Source organism: Schistocerca gregaria, chromosome 6 (genome assembly GCF_023897955.1).
Source record: "Schistocerca gregaria isolate iqSchGreg1 chromosome 6, iqSchGreg1.2, whole genome shotgun sequence".
NCBI lineage: Eukaryota > Metazoa > Arthropoda > Insecta > Orthoptera > Acrididae > Schistocerca > Schistocerca gregaria.
In genome coordinates, this window is record NC_064925.1 from 284,184,227 (window position 1) to 284,191,950 (window position 7,724).

The window sequence follows — 7,724 nt, forward strand, 5'->3', positions numbered from 1 at the left end:
CTTTTGACAATGTTGACTGGAATACTCTCTTTCAAATTCTGAAGGTGGCAGGGGTAAAATACAGGGAGCGAGAGGCTATTTACAATTTCTACAGAAATCAGATGGAAGTTATAAGAGTCGAGGGGCATGAAAGGGAAGCAGTGGTTGGGAAGGGAGTGAGACAGGGTTGTAGTCTTTCCCCGATGTTATTCAATCTGTATATTGAGCAAGCAGTAAAGGAAACAAAAGAAAAATTTGGAGTAGGTATTAAAATCCATGGAGAAGAAATAAAAACTTTGAGGTTCGCCGATGACATTGTAATTCTGTCAGAGACAGCAAAGGACTTGGAAGACCAGTTGAACGGAATGGATAGTGTCTTGAAAGGAGGATATAAGATGAACATCAACAAAAGCAAAACGAGGATAATGGAATGTAGTCCAATTAAGTCGGGTGATGTTGAGGGTATTAGATTAGGAAACGAGACACTTGAAGTAGTAAAGGAGTTTTGCTATTTGGGGAGCAAAATAACTGATGATGGTCGAAGTAGAGAGGATATAAAATGTAGACTGGCAATGGCAAGGAAAGCGTTTCTGAAAAAGAGAAATTTGTTAACATCGAGTATAGATTTAAGTGTCAGGAAGTCATTTCTGAAAGTATTTGTATGGAGTGTGGCCATGTATGGAAGTGAAACATGGACGATAAGTAGTTTGGACAAGAAGAGAATAGAAGCTTTCGAAATGTGGTGCTACAGAAGAATGCTGAAGATTAAATGGGTAGATCACATAACTAATGAGGAAGTATTGAATAGGATTGGGGAGAAGATAAGTTTGTGGCACAACTTGACGAGAAGAAGGGATCGGTTGGTAGGACATGTTCTGAGGTATCAAGGGATCACCAATTTAGTATTGGAGGGCACCGTGGAGGGTAAAAATCGTAGAGGGAGACCAAGAGATGAATACAGTAAGCAGATTCAGAAGGACGTAGGTTGCAGTAGGTACTGGGAGATGAAGAAGCTTGCACAGGATAGAGTAGCATGGAGAGCTGCATCAAACCAGTCTCAGGACTGAAAACCACAATAACAACAACAACAACTCGAGGAGGTCTCTTCTTTTTTTATCTTCTCGCTCGTTATTGAAGAAAAAGGAACAATTTCTTTCGTTTGCAAATCTCTGTAAATATGAAGTTAACTCAGCCGCTTTTCGACGGAACACGAAATATGCAGTGCCATCCTGCATAGATACAGTGAAAAGGCCACCCAACATCTGCCTTTGACAAATGGTTCAAATGGCTCTGAGGACTATGGGACTTAGCTTCTGAGGCCATCAGTTCCCCTAGAACTTGGAACTACTTAATTCTAACTAACCTAAGAACATCACACACATCCATGCCCGTGGCAAGATTCTAACCTGGCAGCGTAGAGGGTAAAAATCGTAGAGGGAGACCAAGAGATGACTTCACTAAGCAGATACAGAAGGATGTGGGTTGCAGTGGGTTCTGGGAGATGAAGAAGCTTGCACAGAATAGAGTAGCATGGAGAGCTGCATCAAACCAGTCTCAGGACTGAAGACCCAACAACAACAACACTTACGTGTCTGGCACATACTGCATAGAACCACTTTCGATTATTTCTCTACCGTTCCACTCTCGAATAGCACGTGTGATAAATGGGCCCCTAAATCTTTCACAGCTATCTTACTTCATCGCTAATTTATGCGATATAGTCACAAAGTTTTAATTATCACCGCCAGACACCAAGACGTGACCATGAAATTTGGTGAGAGTGGTAGTCCTCCTCTACATGTTCACCCTTGTGATTTATTTTCTGAACTCTGGATCATATGGCGGTGACCTTGGTTGTAGAATTCTACATCGTGGCAGGAAACGTGCCACCTCCAAAATCACATCATCGTCATTCTGGAAAGGCCTAATACGCAATGGTTTTTTCATCCCGGGAAAGACGAAGCAGTCACGGGATGCCACGCGAGGAGAATACTGGGATGAGGCAAAATGTGATAGCCAGCACCTATGAGTGTGTCTTGTGCAGAATGAGCTGGAGCGGCGTCGTTCAGCTTTGCGCAAAGCTTTGACTTGACAGCACCGAAATTTCGCTAGGGTGCTTCTATGACGGTTTCCTCCTTACCAGCATTATGTGTTAGCGTCACACTATGGTAGCCCCAAGAAAAACTCGCCGTCAACGTGTCTGATAAGGTCTTGCCCACTACGACGTAAGCGATTACAGATGTTGGCGCTGCTTACTGAGTACCTTTAATCTTGGGGTCATAGTGACATACCCAGCACTAGTCCATGATGATCAGGCGACTTAAGATATCGTCTGTATTGGCCTAGCAGAACTGCGACATTTCCCCTGCTGCCTCGGTTCGGCGCTCACAGGGGTATTTCATGCCAAGAGTTAGCCAAAATTAGTGTTTGGTATTTTGTGTACTTTGAGACACTAGACAACATATTTGTAGCATAATAATGAACTTACATAAATTATAACATGAAATAAAACAAAATTAAGGAATTTTTATTAGATTCTTTATTTTTTAGCTACAATAATATACATTACTCAGACAATGCCTCCCAGTCTTGTTCATCTGGATAGTCTGTTTCTTCATCACCATTTTTCCTAATCCATACTTCGCTTGAGAGCAGTAAATGTAATGTTTTTTTTAAGAAAAGTTCGCTGATTTGATTTGGCTTCGGTCTCATACCTGTAATTAATGAATCAGATGTCAGTAGCAGCCTCTTCATTACGTCAAGATTGCATTCTTCTCTTGAGAATTTCCTGGCAAACGTTTGTCTGTACAGACTATAGTGCTTATTGCGGGCCTCGGCTGCTGCTTCTTCTGATAAACTACCTGTTGGTAAGGGGCATGTTCGCTAACAGTCGGGCCATGTACCAAAATCTTGTGTACAGCGGAATACATAGGATGTCATGGATATAAATCAACGTACAGTCTTCCTGTTTCAGCAGTACAAGGAGAAAATGTGTCCATCTTATGTCCACTGGTAATAGCTTCTAAAATAACTCTGAATCGGTAGATGAGTTGCAGGATTGCACCTGTTATTTCTGCTGATGTTTCAGAGACTGCAAAAATTTTTTTGCTGGTACTCCCATCATTGTTATTTCCATAGCCTTGCTTGGGAGCATCTACAGTTAACACTAATCGATTTCTAAACATTTGTTGTGTGACTTTTTTCTTATATTGAACAAGTTTCTTTTTCTCTTTTGAACTGATTTGCCACTTCTTTATGTTTGTTTTATAGGGCAAATACAACAAAAATTCGAAACATGTAATTCGGGCATGAATTTCAGACAGGCCGAAGTGAAGAGCTTCAGTATTCACTTCTTTGGTTGTTGAAGTTTTTGAAGTAGCCTTCTAAATGTATCATCTCATTGCCGATGTTCTTTATGTTGCTGCATTGTAGACCTTTGCGTCTGCCATAGTCATTGGCAATCTGTGTTCTTAAATTTTTGTTTAAACTCAGTTTATTGTGTGCCATCACAACCCCGTTTATTAATGAGCTCCATTGCATTTATGTAATATTTGGAAGATCATGTAAAACCTTTTCCAAATATACTATTAATCGTTCACATTTGTGATCAACCAAGGCCTGAAGTTGAACCTCCGCAATGTGACAGTCACAGGGTGCCTCTTGAAGGGTACTGTAATGGGGCCAGGCCTTCTCCTGAACTGTTCGGATTATTTAGTATTTTTACGTTGTCAGCGAAGCTTTCACGAAGTTTGAAAAAGCTGAGATAAGTCTCTACGATTACGATCTAGTGCTTGTCTGTTTTTAGCCACTCATGTGGGAGATAAAGTAATATCTGTAACTACTTTGGAACACGCGTCATTTCCAGATTCTCGAGCCGGCCGCGGTGGTCTGGCGGTTCTAGGCGCTCAGTCCGGAGCCGCGCGACTGCTACGGTCGCAGGTTCGAATCCTACCTCGGGCATGGATGTGTGTGATGTCCTTAGGTTAGTTAAGTTTAAGTAGTTCTAAGTTCTAGGGGACTGATGACCTAAGATGTTAAGTCCCATAGTGCTCAGAGCCATTTGAACCATTTTTTGAACCAGATTCTCGAAGCCTTATTTTACTGGCATACGTTAATTTTGTTTCTCAATAGCGGTATCCTATGCTTTTACTGCGTTCGCTCCATTCTACGAACGACTTTAATGCCTTCCAACTCGAGTTTTGCAATGTTGAATTTTAGTGATACTTCCCAGCCAATTACGATTAGTTTTAAGGAAGTGCTTTCAATTTTGTACGAAGCAAGCCATCGTTTCTTTAATTGTGACTTTTTATAAGACAGTTTATGTTTAAAACCATTCCTTTCTTCGTTAGTGAAGGCAGCAACTGATAATACACATTTTTCCATAAAATCCAATATTTTTACAAACTCTTTTTCAGAACGTCTGTTCAAAAGGTCATAGAGGCGTTTTCTTGTCATAATTTTGACTTTTGATGGACCTAGAATAGTAACAAAATGCTTTCAGAATTCATTTCATAGCTGATATTTCTTAGAACTGCCAACTCATTAACGTAAAACAACCGTAGAAAATCAAACTGCTGAATTCAGCGGCTATTTTTTTAATTTCCAGTAGAGGATCGATTTTTCTAGAGGAATGACTTTTCTATAACACTGTATTAACAAATATGCAGGGAAACACTCCTATAACAAAAAAAGAATGATTACTAATAAAAGTAATATATAACACGAATAAAAACAATTATACATTACGGGACATAATGGGATCCTTGGAACCCATATTGCTTTTCACCACACTTCAAGTAAAACACACTTTTAACACATCCGAAAACGCAGAGTGATTGCAGATCAGCAGAGATGCTTCAGATGCACTGTAAGCCACGTACGTAAATACAGACTAGCTCCACCGCGTAACAGTGGACAATAAGCAAATGACATACTGCGTCAGACATGTACCATCTGTCAGACTATCGCAGAAAGTTATGCATTCTGGGAATGCCTCGAGTTAGAAAAGTGGACCTTTGACCAACTTTTAGGACAAAATAGCCCTATGTGTGAGCAGTCGCGGAACCTATCAGTCGGCGATCTTTGTCATGTTCAAAACGACGTGCAGTATGTGGAAAACTGATCCACTGCTGATTTATCTTTTCCCACTATCGCCTCGATTGTGTTACGCCGGTGATCGAGTGTCAGGGCCTCCATTTCTCTTACGACTTCTGGTTCTCCATAGAGAGGCGGCCTGCCGTTTCGTTCTTGTTTGACTACACCGGCATCTGCTTCACCTAATCACTGTCTCATGTGTCAGTTCGCTTCCACCACCTCAGTGTTGTACGCTCCAATCGCAGAAAAAGAATGACTGCACTGAATCTTCACTTTATGAATAGGCAGCGACGAGCTGTGATATTGCGATGTGGACGTTTCAGTGTGTACCAAGACTGCAGGAATGTATCCGCAAACAAACAGAAAATTAATTATACGACTACATCCTCCCGCCCCCTCTCTACGATAACTTTATGACTACCTCTCGTGTTTTTCCTGTTTACGTCAACCGCGTTTCAGAGTTGCTGCACGATTTTTAAGAAGTAGTCATGTTTTTCAGCATTACAACTACTTCATATTATTCCCTAGCTGTAAATGATAGTCACAGTTCGTAGTTTTACGAAAGAAAACATCTCTCACGAAATTAACAGATAAATAAGAGGGCTTCTTGAAAAGAACGGCGTCCGAATTTTTTATGTGGAAACTCTTAAAGCTTTTCATATGCAACAAACGTTATTAACATTCTAAATCTTTGATCTTCATGTCTACAGATTTATCTCTCAACAGTCACCCTCGCGACCAACACGCATCGAGAGACCGTTTGTTAATACTGTCATTGTAGAATGTTTGACTCCTGACGGAGCAACAACTTCACCTCTGCTTGCACCGCTTTATCACTAACAAAGTGAAGTTCTCCATGGTGTTCTTGAAGTTCTAGACACACATGAAAATCGGATAGCACCAAGTCAAGAATGTATGGAGGATGATCGATGACAGTGATCCCAAGGCCGAACTCGAAACTCCATTGCAGCACGCTGTTTCTCACGCATCGACATACGAGTAGTGCGACATATTTTTTTCTGAAAGCAGATTGGTTGTATTCAGGATTCCTAGACACCATATTATTCCCCACTCTATTGGCTACAAAATCCTATTTTTAAACAGTCTCCATTCAATGAGACGGCGTCACGCCCCCTTATTTGGAGGGCCTGTAGGTCCGCATGGTACCATTCTGGTGCATCAATAACCTCTCCGTCATTGTGCCAGATGGAAGGTGCGAGATCCAGACTGCATGGCGGGTGAGGATCAACAAGGCCAATGAAGTTTTGTGAGGTCCTGTAGGATGCGCAGCCTTGTGTGAGGCCTTGCGTTGTGTTGCAGAAGTAGTTCTCGTCTGCATTTTTGTGGCGTACGCTGAAGGCGTTTCTTCAGTTTCCTAAGGATAGCACAATACACTTCAAAGTTGATCGTTGCACTATGAGGGAGAACATCAAATAGAATAATCCCTTGAGAGTCTCAGAAGAAAGTTGCCATCATTATACAGGCAGAGGGGGCGTCTTTGATCTTTTTCTTCGGAGGAGAGGTGGATTGGCGTTTTGTTTTCGGTTCGAAATTATGAACACATGTTTCGCTACCTGTGACGATGGTCGACACAAAAGTGTCACGATCAGCTTCATAATGCACAAGCAATTGCTCACAGATGGTACTTCGTTGCTCTTTATGGTCCTCTAGTAGAAGGCAAGAAACACAGCGGGCACACACTTTTGAGTGGCGGAGAAGTGTGTCAGCGCAACCAACAGAGAGTCTAGCTGAGCAGCGAGGTCTTTGTGATCGGTCGATCACCTCGAATGAGTGTGTCCGCACGTTTCAACAATGCAGGATTCACAGCTGCATGTGGCCGGCCGAAACGCGACAGATTGAACAGGTCTGCGCGACCTTGTTGCGATATGACAAATGCCTCGCCCAATGACTCACAGTGCTTTTTTTCACTTACAGGTCTCCGCAGACAGTATGCAAGGGCCTATGAATATCTGCGATGCTCTGGTTTTCCAGCAGGAACCCAATGACAGCTCTCTGCTTGGGATGCACCTCCGTTACAGACGCCGTTTCAAAGGTTACGTATAGCACCGCCACCTGTCGGAACTTCATGAAACTATAGGGGCTGAAGCGGGAATATTCCACGAAGTGCTACAACAAATTACGCATTTTTTCAACCGAAACTGGCCGAGAAAAAAATGTGTTGCATTACTTATTGAAATCTCTCTTAGTTACATTACACCGCCATGTTACAAGCTACAATTCGGAACCATCTAGAGGCAGTGCTGTTGATACGTAGACGTGAAGAATAAAGATGTAGAATAATAATGTTTGTTTTAATTAAAAAGGATAAGAATCTGCACATAAAAAATTCGGATGCATTACTTTTCAGCACGCCGTCGTATAATATCTTGTTATGATGAACTGTTACGTAATCACAGTGAAGGACACAGCGACTCGATGTATAAAACTGGTAGAATGTAAGGCTGTCTGTCGTTGATCGCAAGAAATTTATTTTATTGCCGTTTCCGAAGTATGCGATCGTCATGTTGATATGTCTGTCATTCTAAACTAGTAAACAGAGCTTAAAAATTTGTAGTTAAGATAGATACCATCGAAAGATGTGAAAACATACCGAAATTATAATAAACAAACATAATTGATCCATAGTGTAA